Genomic DNA, 15,212 nt, shown 5'->3' on the forward strand with positions numbered 1-15,212 from the left:
AATTCAAACTGTTATGAATATTATATAAATACTACAAAAATATACTAAAAACTGTTTAACTGCCATTTAACTGGAACATTTGACATACTTTAGCACTCAATTAAAGTGAAGCCAATAATAGCACAAATGGCTCATTCATCTAATTTGAATAAATTATCTTTGACAAAGAGAGAATCTAAATTTTTACAGTACAATTAAGAAAAGTATATCCTTAAAAAAATACACGTATGCAAGTAAAACATACTTGTAGAGTTATTTGTTTTCTGCTTTCACTTCTTTTTCTTCTCCCTTGCTTTAGTTTCTTTCTCACACAGCAGGAAACAGTGTGTTTTGTGGATTACTGTTATCAGAAGCACAGCCCCTCATTCATATTTAAACCACGTGCTAGTCTTTAATCTGTGAGCGTGCACACTGTTCTTCTGTTATTGTTTTATAGCTGGTCTACATCTGCAGTACATTCACAGCTCAACAGGCGCTTCGGGGCAGGGGGGGGGGCTCGTAATTCAGCGTGCACTTATGATTTTGTTTTCACAGCCACCTTCACTGTTTTACAGCTTGTTATTATGCGATGGCCTTTTCTTCACTTCTCTTCCTCTGTCTCTCTGTGGTTAGTGACACTGCGTAAAGTGAAACGTAGCATGAAAATCTCATTAATATGTAAATGAGAGCAGTGTGTGAAGTCTGGTTTAAAGTCGTTAAGGCCGCGTGAGTCCCGTTTGAGCTGACACATTAAATCATAGGTGTTCATCGGCGGACACGTGTTGCTCTTAATTACAGCAGGTGTGGCGTACACACAAACACAAGTTACATAGATGTGTGTGATTGCACGACAAAACTGAACATGAAATGAAGATGCGAAAGAGCATAAATAAAGGATGCTTTACACTTAAAGGAACAGTTCAACCTAAAATGAAAAAATTGCTAAAGATTTACTCATCCTCAGGCCATCCAAGATTAGGATGAGTTTGTTTCTTCATCAGATTTGGAGAAATGCTGCATTGCATCACTTGCTCACCAATGGAAGTGAATGGGTGCCGTCAGAATGAGAGTCCAAACAGCTGATAAAAACATCACAATAATCCACACATCACTCCAGTCCATCAGTTCACATCTGGAGAAGAGAAAAGCTCTGTTTGTAAGAAGCATGCCATCATTTAGATGGATTTTAAAGGTTTTGGTTTGGTTTTTGCTTCTAAACGTTCGATCTGTGCAGATTCAGACATGGTTTTCCACAGGAGAAAACAATATTTTAAGTTTGAGGTTAAAAACAATGTAATCCTAGTAATGTGTGGATCATTGTGATGTTTTTATCAGCTGTTTGGACTCTCATTCTGACAGCACCCATTCACATCCATTGGTGAGAAAGTTATATAATAGCAAAATTTCTCCTAATCCGTTCTACAGAAGAAACAAAGTCTTTTTTACTTAGAAAAATTTCTTGTTTCATATATTAAAATGTTTTTTATGCATTTTTTCTATGTTATATGTTTATGCTATTATTGTGAATATATATATATATGTTAATTTTGACCTTGTAATTTGATTAAAATATCATAAGTCATTCTTCTAGTGAAACTTCTTTCACAGTGACACACGCAGAACTTCTCTAGTCATTTAGGGAGCACATTTTTCAACTAAAAGCAGAAAACTATTAATGCGTTGAAAATACACATTTTTGGAAAATGGGTTTCAAAGTGACAACTAACGTCTTGCCCAGACACACAAACATTTTGAGTCATTTTGAGATGGATGTGAATGCAGATCGTTCTGACAACGATATTGTCTGTATGCAAAACATTTCAAAAGTGCAAAGTTTTTAGCACAATCATTGTTGTCTCAACTTCCCATAAATCCCTGCACCATGTAGTACTCCTAAACCCCGCCCCTTTCTTATAACTGACTGAATTGTGAATGTATATCACAAAGGAAATTTCGCTACTCAAGTTACATACAACTTTAAAAATTGATAAGGCATCTGTTTCACAATCTTAAACACACACCTCTTAAAACTTCATGTCTATATATACTGTATATATCTCCTTGTCTCTGTTCCAGGTCCATCTGTTGTTGAAGTGTGTTGTTGGGTTACAGTGAATCATCTCATCCTCTGTTGTTAATCTGATAATATTTCACCCCTGATGAATTTGCAGAATTGCTTGTTTGAGGAACCACTGAGGACGGCGTGATGAAATGATTTTCTCTCTCAGTGCTTTTCCATTTGCTCCGAGATGAATTGTGTGTGTGCGTTAGAAGGCTACATTTCTCCACAGCTCCACGTGGCTATTTCTGATTGCCTGCTGGCGAGAGAGAAACCAATTCTGTTCTTATTAGCAAACAACCCTTCCACAACATTATAAAATCAATACATATTAAGCTATTCCATTAGCTGAGCTTTTTTTCCATTACCGTGGAAAACAAATCTCCAGAATAGGTTTCAAAACGAGTTCCTTGTTCCGTTTCGGAATGTTGGAATCCGTCAGTCGTGGAGAAGATTGAAAATTCCTCGCTGATGTAACGCGGCGAACCATTTGACCTCTACATCAGGTCAGCTGTTTGGCGGGAATGAGGTTGCCATGGTCACTGAGTGGATTCTGGCGGGAAACAAGGGTTTGTTGTCCTGCTCTTTCTTTCACTAGAGACTCAACTCAGATTATCAGTCTAACACCATCAGGAAGCCTCCGTAATCACTCGTAAATCACTTTAATCAAGAGTTTTATGGCATTTAATGCTGCTGTGTCAGTTTTGAGTTTGTCTACATTCAAAAAATGATTTTTGCTGCTTGTTCATTTTTGTTAAACATAATGCACTATTGTTTTTTTACATAATTTCACAATTTATTTGCATTCAGTCTATGAACTGTGCAATGCATATGCTCATCCTTGATTAATAAAAAAGCTGTTTAGAAAGAGAACGGAGGTTTGCTTATAAACAACAAAATCGAATGTAGTTCAATATTACAATAAATAAATAGGGCTGCACAATTAATCCAAATAAAACAGCAATTGTAATGTAGCTTGGTGCGATTATAAGGGTTATATTAGTTAAATAAGGCTGAAACTAAAACCATAAAAAATGTTTTAGTTGAAACAAACCAACAAGAAAAAAGAATAACTGAAAAAACAGCCTACGAAACTTTTAATGTGAAGGCAAAATGTATTATTTGACTTTAGGTTAACTTGTGCTAAAATAACTCAGAAATATATAGAAATAAACAAGAAATATATATTCAAAATATATTACAAATGGCAAAACACAAAATCACGAAAACTTGGAAAATCTAAAACAAACACTGGTTAAAAATAATAATAAAACAATTATAGTATCTCAGTGATACTAAAACAACACGGGCAATTATCAAATCAAAGGCAAATGAAAATAATTATATTACACAGCCCTGCATCTTAATAAAAAAACTATTTTGAATTACAAAAAAGGTATAATATTTCCTGATGACGCTGTTTTCAAAAAAAAAAAAAAAAATATATATATATATATATAAAAACTTCCCATCACATAGTTTTTATTTTCTCACAAAATAAGAATTTATGCACATATCTAAAGTTTAAAAGTTCAACCTGTACAAACACGCCATATCAAAGAATTCTACAACTATATAAATATATAAATAAATGTTTTTTTTTCACAAAATGTGTAATATTGTGTTACTGTTTGCATGCTGTTGAAGAAAACATGTGGCTCGAGCTTGCATTTTCTTCTGTGCTGTCTCAGTACTCAGAAGAGTGTATGTAAATAGAGATGCAGTGTTAATGAAGGGATACACTCACTGCTCTGTGAACAGTTCCTGATCCGCTCTTTATTCCTTGAGCTGATGGAGACATCTGAGATATGAATCTGGTGTCGTTTATGATTTTACACACACAGAAGCAGGTTTACTTTTCGAAGCTCTTCCCTGCACAACCCTAACATTTACTTGTGAAGCAGGTTGAGTTTATTCTGGATTCACATTCAGGAGGGAATAACACAGTCTGTGGTTCGAGGTGTTTCTAAAGGCTTGTCTTGTCAGCGTCGCACCCCAATTACCTCGATTCCCTTCCCTCCTGATTCGCCCAGTAACGATGATGAATGACCAACCGCAGAACGAAACCACTTACCAAACATTATTTGATGAATTTGTTTCACCTCTTCCCAAACCTCAAGAGCGTTTGGCATTGATTCTTTAATTGCTGTGTATTTCTGCTGGATTGAGATGCATTGACCGCAGGCTTCATCCATATATCGTTCCATTGTTCTACATTTTTTAATATATAAAATATAAAAAAAGTGAACATTTTATTAGATACACATGCATTATTCATTTGTACTATTATTAATTATAATCAATATATTAAAATAAAATTTACTATTCTAATATATAAAATCTGTTAAAAAATTACATTTTATATATATATATATATATATATATATATATATATATATATATATATATATATATATATATATATATATATATATAATTATATATATATATATATATATATTCATTGTTCTTTTTTTATACAATTTTCAATAATATAAATAAATGTCCAGTTCTTGTATATTATAAATACTGAATATATATAATATATATTATTATTATTACATGAAATATGTTTTTTTAATAAATCTAATATTAAATATTATAAAGTATATAAACCAAAATATAGCAGATTAATACATTAATATATCATTTTGAATCATTTTAAATAAATAAAATGCAATCAGTTTTTTAAACATTTAAAAATATTAACTATTGCTTTAAACACACCTATACATATATTTTTTATAGTTATGTAAAATATATAAAAACTGTTATATATACAGTATATATATATATATGTATATATATATATATATATATATATATATATATATATATATATATATATATATATATATATATATATATTCACACACAAAATATGAAAGCAATATACTAATCAATAATATTTGTAATTTAATTGACAATAATATAGATTTCTAATACGAATTTAATATATTTTAATAATTTTTAATTTACAATAATATAAATATATATATATATTTGTAATATCATTTACCAGTAATGTGTTACGGTTATGCTGGTGTGTAAGGAAGGCGCACGAGGAAGACTATATACAAAAGGTACTTTAATACAACAATATTTAACACTATTTAAGATACAACAATAATCACAGACAGGAATCACAGAGGAACTCAAAAGACAGGGTATTTAAACACACAGGAGGTAATGAGGGAACTGGAGACAGGTGGGGATTAACCAATTAACCAAACAAGAAAAGGAAGATGACCAGATAAGGGAACTGAAAGTCACTGAATGTAACATAATGTGTGTGAGTGTGCTATTATTGTTTATAATAATAGCGTAATTGAGATCAAATGACCCCATTTTGGTGTTTATTTCTTAATAATATTATATAAAACACTGCAAATTCAATAAGCTCCTATTTCACGTTTTCTTTCAGCCATTGATCCATCGCACTCTCTCTCTCCCTCTCCCTCTCTTTATCTCTCTCTCTCTTATTTAACCTTCATTTTCTTGTCACTTCATCCCATCTCTCTCTCTCCCTCTCTGTGTGTTTTAAGCGTGGCCCTCGAGTCTCCCTCTCTCTCGTTCTCATCGAGCGGCTCTATTAGCGTCTCTTTCGGTGTAAAAGAGCTGAGAGCTTTGAGATTGCTCCAGACAGGCCTCGTCTTTCTACATTATCCTCTGCTGATGGTGGTAATGCTTTCAGAGCACTGCCACGTTACACTCATGCATCTCAGCTCTCTCTCCGTCTCAGGAGAATCAGCTCAGATCGTTTCAGGGAGTCTGCACACATTGATCATCCATTTATAAGCCATCGACCGCTCTGAATTTGTACAGCATCCACCAAACCCACAGGACTCCGCTGCTCTCCTTTTCTCTGGAGGATCTCTGGATAAACAGCTCCTGAGTGAACCTCGGGCTCAAACGCCTGCTTGGTGTTGTGTGCGGTGTTTGATCGACCTTAAAACACTGACTGACGGAGTGAATTTATGTATTGTTTATGCATTTATTCAGAAATATTTATTTATTATTCAGACGTTACTGGAAACTAAAGACATGAGTTGTTATGCATGACTTTGAGCAATGCACACTGGGTAAAACGTAGATTCACTCACATTTCTAACGTTTCTGATGCAAAACCATCACTATTGTTCATATTTAAAGGAACAGTACACCCAAATGTGACAAACAAAACAAAAAAATTTCAGGCCATCAGATATGTACACTTTGAAACCCAGTTTGTTTCTTCATCAGATTTGGAGAAATGCAGCTTTATATCACTTGCTCACCAATGGAAGTGAATGGGTGCCGTCAGAATGAGAGCTGATAAAAACATCACAATAATCCACAACTAATCCACATCACTCAAGTTCATCAGTTAACATCTTGTGAAGCCAAAAGCTGTGTGTTTGTAAGAAGCAAATCCATCATTAAGACACTTTTAACTTCAAATCGTCACTCCTTGCTAAAATAGATGATGACAAATCCATGATCTTGATGATGGATTTGTGTCTTACAAAAATTATGCGTTTGTCTTCTCTAGACGTTAACTGATGGACTGGATTACTTGTGGATGACTGAGATGTTTTTAGCAGCTGTTTGGACTCTCATTCTGACGGCACCCATTCACTTCCATTGGTGAGCAAGTGATGCAATGCTACATGTCTACAAATCTGATGAAGAATCAAACTCATCCTAATCTCGGATGGCCTGAGGAGGAATAAACTGTTAGTAAATTCTTATTTTTGGGTGATCTATTGGTTTAAGTTTAGATGTTTATATAAACAAATCCTAAAAAAACATTTTAATGAACAAGAGTGCCAGTGGCGTGCTGTGATGCAATCGTTTGACGGACACCTCGTTCCTATTTTTGCCCGTCCACACACCTACGCCTCTCACTTCGGATGTTAAAATGTTCCCGAAAACAGACTTCAGCACGTAATGATCTGCAGTCGCTGTAATGATGAGGTTTAAGAAAAGAAGACACAAGAAAGTGAACGTGAGAGCTCAGAAGTTAGCAGATGCACGGTCGAAATATAGAAACTAAATATGCAAAGGGAGACGGTGAATATCTTGTGTAGAAAATATTGAACTACAGAGAAAGACTGAGATCAGAGGTGAGATGACAGTAATATCACAGGTGAATGTGATGCCTTCTGAGCGCAAATCAAGCGCCTGCCTAAAAATAGGAAGCAGAAATGTCATCTGGAAATCAAAGGTGATTCCACCGACACCAGCAGAAACACAAGCATCTGATGACACGAATAACAGCGAGAAAACACCTATCACAGGAACACGGCAGACACATGAGACGTGATGACAGTCGGAAAATATAGAAACACCTTTTTATTAATTCTCATTACTGTAATGCAAGAAAGTTATATATTATCTTACATATGAAATTGAAATAATCATGCATGATATTTGGTGATTAGAAATTAAATAATTATAATTTAAATTGTATTAAATCATACTTACTGTAAGCTAAAAAAATTTAAATAGAAAATAGATTCATAAAAAAGTATTTCAATTATATTTAAATGAGCAAAAATGACTTAAACTTAATTATAATAATGTCAGTATTAAATATTCAAATTAATATAAGAAATTATTATTTTTTTTAAATGTTGGCCGACAGCATATTATAAAAAAAAGAATTAAAAGTTTAATTATAATCATTTATAATATTTAAATTAATGCAATAAATTATATTTTTAATAATCACATACGACTTAATCAAAAATGAATTAAACATTTAATTATAATATTTTCAGTTATAATTATTTAAATATAAAAAAATATATTTTTTCATGATGGCTACCTGAAATAAATTATTAAACTATACTTACAATAGCAAAAAAAATGAAATAACTTTAATCATAATAATTTAATTTATACTTAAATCAACAAAAACATTATTAGACATTTGATTATAATAATAATAATAACATATATTTTTGTTTTTAATAACCCCTGACTGATTTCAACTATACTTAAGTAAGCCAAATATTAAATAACTTAATCATTAAAATTTAAATTAGACTTAAATTAGGCAATAAAAATGAACTCACAATAATTCAAAAAATATATATCCAATTAATTATACTTATATCAGCAAAACTGTAATTGAAACTTAAATTATAATGAATGAAATAGTAATAAAATTTAGAATTGTAATAATTTTTATTTTTTTCATTAATACAACATTAATTTTACTGTTTAGTTGGGGTTTTTTTCCTCTACAATGGCTGACTGAATTACTACCCAAACACAATAAAAGCTATTTTTTGCTAAATATTCAGTTTCTTCCACAATGCATCACATCCAATGCACTGCAGATGGCTTTTACCAGGAGGAAGTCAGTCAGACCTGAGATGAACAGTGACTGAATCCAGAGAGAAGAATGAGTCACACACACACACATGCTGTTGTTGATCTACAATCACACAGTCTTCTCGCTCGGAGATCTGGCTTCTCTAGTGTTCATCAGGCAGAAGAGACTCGGCTGAGGTGCTATTTCAGGACGAGGTGTTGGAGGTGTTTTTAACACGCTCTGTTTGGACTCAGAGTTTCAGGACGCATATTTTGCCCTCCAAACACACCGAGATGCGGCAGGATTTTCCCGACCTCATACTGATGCAATCAACAAACCCAGCAAGAGCTGCAGGATAATCAATGCTGGAGCCCCAGCTCCTCCTCTTCATCATCATCATCTTCATCAACTGCTGCTGTGTGATGAACAACCACAGCACTGCGCTGGAGCTTTATTCATCATGACAAATGCATGCAAACACATGATTGAGTCAACATGCAATCACAATTGGCCCAACTGACATTAATGCATGCTCCTGGCCAATAATTGAATATTAAATGAAAGTAAGATATTGAAATATTTATATGTCATGATGTTAGGTGATAAAAAAATTGCATTGTAATTGCAATAATGATTTTTTTTTTATTATATTAAATTATATATTTTTTTATGAGCAAAACAAAAAACAAAAAGCATGATAAGTAAAAATTGTTAGCCTGAATGCATTGTAAGTCGCTTTGGATAAAAGCGTCTGCTAAATGCATAAATTTAAATTAATTTACATTTAAAATTTAAAACAAAATAAAAAATAATTAAATGCATTCATTCTAAATTTTAATGACTAAAATGATAAAATAGCAAAATATTAAATATATGTCCAAGTCCACATGAAATATATACATTTTAAATTAATATTAAATTAATAATTTTATAAAATATATTAACAATTATTAATAATAGTAGTAGTATAAAATTATATTATTTTCTTTTATTTATTTGTTAATAGTCTTTTACATTTAATGATAATGAAATTATATTTTTAAAAACTATCAATTTATTTTTTAGAAACATTATTTATAATATAATATAATATAATATAATATAACATAACATAACATAACATAACATAACATAACATAATATAATATAATATAATATAATATAATATAATATAATATAATATAATATAATATATCTTTGTCATGCAGAACTGATCAACTAATCTGGTTTTTCATTTGGCACAGTGCACTTAAAGAGTTGAATCCTCTTGTGCTGCTCCTCAGAGGTCTGGAGGGTTTCAGCATGACTGATTTCTCCCATAAAGCTTTAAAGCGAGAGTCGTGACGCTCTGAGATCTTTATATGTGTGCGGTCAGGAGGTCAGAGACACACTTCATCCGTCTGAGAGACAAACACACACAGACCGACAGCATTACGAACACACCACTGGTGCAAACACCATCTGCAATGTTCCTGCTTTCTCTCCGCTGTGTTTACTGTGTGTTTGTGGTCACACTGAGGTTTCTTTGAATACCTGTCTTTTCAGGATTCGTGTTCCTGTACAAGGTCGAATCTCACGAAAATCTCCAATCTTTGGAGTCATATTCACTCTCAAATGCAACAAAAAATGCAATTTATTTAACTTAGAAGTAAAACATTTTTGTTGTAATGGTCATTAAATTAATGTAAATCACTGTAATGCAGAAAATTCATATATACAAGTATAATATATTAAAATATTCACATGTCAGGGTATTGATAATTAATACAATAATTTTAATGTTAATTTAAATTATATTGAACTATGCATATATTAGTTAAAATATTATTATTATATTATAATTAATTATCATTCTAAATTTCAATTATAATTATTTAAATAACATTTATTTGATCTATATTTAACTACACTTACATTAGCAAAAACTTAATTAAAAACAAATTACAAATACATTGAATTATCAATTATAAAATCATGAATTATGTAGAATTATTTTTAATCATGTTAAAATTAGATAACAATAACAAATGTTAAAGTAAATAGTATAATATAGAATTACAATCATTTCAATAATTTTTACAATTACATACGTTTTAGTTTTACTTTAGAAAAAAAGAAAAAAAGACATTTTAATTATAAATGATACTCCATTTTAAAAGCAAACAGTTATTTTGAGTTAAAATTATTTTCAGTATGTTTATAGTTTATTTTACTTAGATTAGTAAAAAAAAATTATTATAAAAATTCATTGTTTGATCATTTAAATCATAAACTGTTATTTATTAGAATAAAATTAAATATAATATAATATATATATATATATATATATATATATATATATATATATATATATATATATATATATATATATATATATACTTTTAAGTATAATTGTTTAAATTATAATTATTTCAGTTAAATAAAAATTATTCCTTTTTCTTTGAAAAAAAAATACTGTTAAAATAATTTTTATCACTGAGACTAAAAAAAAGAGAGAAAGAAAAAAATAAGTACATAAATAAATACATACATAATATAGAAATAACCAATATATATTTAAAAAATCTTATTTTAATATTACTTGCGCAAAATTAATTTTAGTTTCCCCCTTTTCATTTTGGGATGTAATATGAGGAACTGTTTAAAGGAAACAAACTCCCTTTCTGTGCACTCTTGTGAATGTACGTGTGTGTGTGTGTGTGTGTGTGTGTGTTTGTCTTCGACCCACATTGATGTTTCTCTTCTCCAGCCGTGGCTCTGTGACGGATGGTCTGGAGGGACAGGGCAGACACACGGTCGGTGACGGATGGCCTCTGCCAAACCCTGACACCGAGCCATTCAGCCAACAGAAATGATAGATGTTAAATCTAATTTTAAACACCCACAACTAAAGCGGGTCGGACAGCCGGAGGCGCGGCTGCAGCGATGCGATAACACCCTTCCCCACCTGAACCCGGACTGACAGGCCGATAAATACTACAACACGCTTGTTTTAAAAAATGAGGCTAGAAGAACGGAGCCAGTGTTTAGACACGCGGGTCATTTTAGAGGCCAGAATGAGACACAAACAACTCAAGAACTTACTTTTAAGACTGAAGTCCCGTCACTTGATGGTCATATTGGCCACGCCCTAGAAGTTTAGAATTTTCCATTCAGAAAGTTGCACATTTAACTTGTGCGCAAAACTGGAATACTGCATAAAACATTTGGGAATAAAGCACCGTTTCCATTGCAATGAACAAAACTGTCACTTCCTGATGTCACAGTTCTCAAAATAATGTCAAACCGTTCAGTGCAATATGCATGCTTGTGAACATGGGCGAGGCTAGCCCCTTTTTAGGGGTGCTTCAGCACCCCTAAAAAGGAGCTCAGCACCCCTAAAACTTGGATTGAGAAATTTTGTTATTCTACATTTTTTGTTCGTCTTTTACACGGTTAAATAATGTCCAAAACATACTCTGTAGTTTGTGGTTTAAAATGTATGTGTTAAGGAGGAAAATGAAAACATCCCCGCATAGCAGTGGTGTCATCCTCTTCTCTTCTTCTACTTCTCCTCTGTACCTGTACCGCTCAGCACGACCGTCATCCAGCGCGAAACACACGCAGAGTGAACCCATGATGCAACTAAGTTACTCCAAAGCTGTGTCTGACACTTCTTTCCTTTTACCTAGAGTTGTTCCGATTCTGAAACCATATCGGTGAGTACTGGAGTCAGTATCCTGAATCACCATGGTGGTACACCTATAATAAGTGTTTATTTTCGGACTATTTTAGTCCGGCGGGTCGCCGCCGCTGTGGAGTAGCACAGGACCTGGGTGACTCGTCCATAGTATGAGGTGTATCTTGTGCAAGTTCTGCTACTCACTAAGCAAACTGAGAGGAGAACTAACGTGTATACGCTCGCCAGCCGTCTGGCCAAAATCCCATAGTATTCAGGCGTCAGACGTAAGATATGAGACGTCAGACGTCACGGTCACGTGTTGGAGCTGCGCTCAAACTGCGCGGCGGCGTGGCGGCGGCGTAGCAAAGAAAGGATTTTTTTTACTTTGCGTCTGGATAACGTACGCGTTGATAAGCGTCTGGATAAGCGTCTGGATAACGTACGTGTGCATAAGCGTCTGGATAACGTACGCGTGCATAAGCGTCTGGATAACGTACGCGTGGATAAGCGTCTGGATAACGTACGCATGGATGACGTACGTGTGAATAAGTACATTAATAATAATTTGGCTTCGTCCTATTTTGCCCTAAGGAAGGCTTTAAGGTAATGATAACAGCACCTAAAGTACACATCTGTCTCCTCAGTGGAATAGTCTGGGTCCAGGATATGCAGGTGCATATGAGCCCTGGCAGTTTTGGGACATAGCTGGGGGAGAACTTCTAATTAAAACAAGGGAACGAATAGAGAGCCCTTCATGGGCCCGGCCTTTGTCCAACAGCTTGTGTGAATTCTTTGCCCAAGTCGACTGGATACAGTGACTTTTTTTCTCTCTCTCTTCCCTATTACACATCTATTAAAATAGTTCACTTTTGATTTTTAATAGAAAAGTTGTCATTTCTATTTGTTTCTTTAAGTTAATTTTGAAATATGTTTGGAAAATTTTGGGTTTGGTAAATTCAAGTTTTTGATTTTTAAAGGAACGAGCAAGCTGCAGCTCGTTCAGACAGTAAGTTGAGCATGTTTGATCAATTTAGCCTTCTCAAACCAACAAGACTTACCTAAAATAAACAGACATAATAGGCCTACACTTCATGCATTTCACAGTATTACTTTAAACATTTAACTTAGGTAAATGAGCACTGTTAGGCGCATATTTGTGCGGAGAGTGAGCGCTTTGCAGGACATGGAGGAGCCAGCTTGCATTTTTTTTTTTTTTTATGACAGTAAAAATTTAAAAATGCGCCGTCATTTTTGCTCATAAAGGTAAGAGTATGCATCATTCGGAACTCCAAAAGGTCTACTTGTACATGTGTGCACTCACAATATCAACAAAACCTTATGCTTTTGTAAAATAAGGAAAACAAACAGGATGCGATTTCTGTCTTCTTGGTCTTTATAGCAGGAACGCTTCTCCAACATGATAAATATATCTATAGAATGCTTTTTATGTTTTAAATTATTATTTTTAAAACGAAATAATTCAAATCGAAAACAAAAACTGTTATATTGTGAAGTAAAAAAAAAGTCTATGGCATCCATCTTTCTTTTAACTTTTTTTTTTAACTAACTCTGATCGATTCATGAGACATTCGTTTGCATTAAACTGTTCTGGGCCGGGTTTCCCGTTAACGATTGATCTTAGCGCTTAAGAGCGTTTTCTACGAGTAATTTTACGATCGTTCGTTATTGTTTCACGTGAATTTCCCAACTATGCACGTAAAGCAATCGCAAGTAGCCGTGCTTTAAGTGCTACTTAGGAGTCGCTGTCCGTTTGTCAAGTGCTGAAATCTCACTTTAGAATGGCTCGTAACAGTAGTACACGATTGCTTATTGATGTTAAACTAATGCTGCGTTCCAGACAGACAACTTGGATATAATAATTTTAATTAATTCTAATATCTACAGTACAATATTATATTATATATATAATGTTCTTTATATACAGTATAGAGAGAGAGAGACGTTATTGGTTTTCTGAACTTCAGCAAGTCGTTGACATACCCCCCCACCCAGTCTTTGAAGCATTTCCCACATTATTTATTTTATTCGTTTCTTTTAATTATTATTTTCAGTCATTTAATTTAGATGTGTATTTCAATTTTTTAGATGTGTATTTCTTTTAATTAAATCATTTATAAATGTATAAAAAAAATAAAGAAAACGAGTCATAATGTGTACAATAAAGCACAATCAAATCCTTATAATGATCATTTTTAATGAGCCGAAAAGAACACACGTCACACCGCTGTTTATCAATTTGCACTGGGTACCAATAGCTGCTGGCATGAAATTCAAGGCATTGATGTTTGCTTACAAAACTACCACTGGCTCTGCACCCATTTACCTAAGTTTGTTACTTCAGATTTATATGCCCTCTAGAAGCTTGTGTTCTGCAAGTGAACGTTGCTTGATTGTTCATCCCAAAGAAGCACAAAGTCACTTTTACGGACTTTTAAATTAAATGTTCCCTTCTGGTGGGATGAACTCCCCAACTCAATCCGAGCAGCTGAGTCCTTAGCCATCTTCAAGAATCGGCTTAAAATCCATCTCTTTCATCTTATATCTTTTCATGTATTATGCAATTATATCTGTATGTATGTATAAAGATATAAAGAGCTCTAACACTACCTCTAACACTTCTTTTTATTTATTATATTAGTTAAAATCCCATGCTACGTGTACTGTGTTAACCTAACTGAGACTTATTATAGCACTTATATATCATTGCTCTTTTGTTGTTTTTGATTGCTTCCACTGTCCTCGTTTGTAAGTCGCTTTGGATGAAAGCGTCTGCTAAATGAATAAATGTAAAGGTAAATATAATCACATTTCGCTTGAATCAAGTTAAAGGTGTAAACTGCCGACTGTCCTGCATGTGACCGCATAAATCTGTCTTCTTACGATGCACTTAGGGCTTAACGATTAGGCTACTCCAGAGCACCCGTAGATCTACAATGATTTTCAAGTGCTACTTAAATTACGATGCTTTTGGGAAACAGACTGTGATATTAAGATCAGTATGATCGTTTTTACGAACTTCTTAGGCAAATGTATGATGCTACCTTAAATGTTCTTTAGGCTTTTGGGAAACTCAGCCCTGATTTTTTCAACATTCATTAAAATATTAATATTTATTTCGTGCTGAAAATATTGAAGAGGAAAATATAATTGATTCATGTGCAGTTACTGAACGAATTATCTCACTAAATGAA

The sequence above is a fragment of the Carassius auratus genome, chromosome 23 (genome assembly GCF_003368295.1).
Source record: "Carassius auratus strain Wakin chromosome 23, ASM336829v1, whole genome shotgun sequence".
Taxonomy (NCBI): domain Eukaryota; kingdom Metazoa; phylum Chordata; class Actinopteri; order Cypriniformes; family Cyprinidae; genus Carassius; species Carassius auratus.